This window comes from Mobula birostris, chromosome 13, assembly GCF_030028105.1.
Source record: "Mobula birostris isolate sMobBir1 chromosome 13, sMobBir1.hap1, whole genome shotgun sequence".
NCBI classification, from domain to species: Eukaryota; Metazoa; Chordata; class Chondrichthyes; order Myliobatiformes; family Myliobatidae; genus Mobula; species Mobula birostris.
The window spans coordinates 42629443-42630140 of NC_092382.1; positions in this window are offsets into that span (position 1 = coordinate 42629443).

Consider the following 698-nt stretch of genomic DNA (forward strand, 5'->3'; position numbering starts at 1 on the left):
TATTACTCCTTAACTCATACAGTTACTGGAGACTCACAGTCAGGAATTGTGCTCGTTGTGGATCAATAACTCATGTGGATCGTCTGAGCGCCAGTGGCCGACCATTACTGGGAGTGTCTATCAGTGTGTAATTGTCATCTTCATCCTTATCAAACTGCACAGAGAGAATGGAAACACCTCTCATTTGTAGTGGGCTGTCTCCGCATAGAATTGTAACTGATGCATTGTATTAGTCAAAGAGAAGCTGCGCTCCGCTGCCAGATTCTTCAACAACTTTGCAATCCTACCCATATTCTGATAACTACTACTTAGATGTTGACCTTTCGAACACCCTGTACCGCAAATATTCTAAGAAATACGAGAAACTCCGATACAGCAAAGGCTCGCTTCATGATTGAAGCATTGTAAAGGAAACATCTGTTACTTGTTTGCCCTTTACCATTTCTCACAACCTTATCACATCTCTGTAAAACTCGGTTAAGCTGTTTGTATGGACAGTGGATGCATATCTGTGAGATTTTCTGCCTAGATATCCAAATGTTTCATAACTTATCTCTCTCTGAGTCCCGATGGATGGGGATTGATTGGTTCGAAACGGTTTAAAGTGTTGTGCAAACTGTCTTTGCAATTATACCGCATAACGCTCTGGGCGTCGGCACATTTTAGAGGTAATTCAGTCTGTTATTTTATCATTTTCT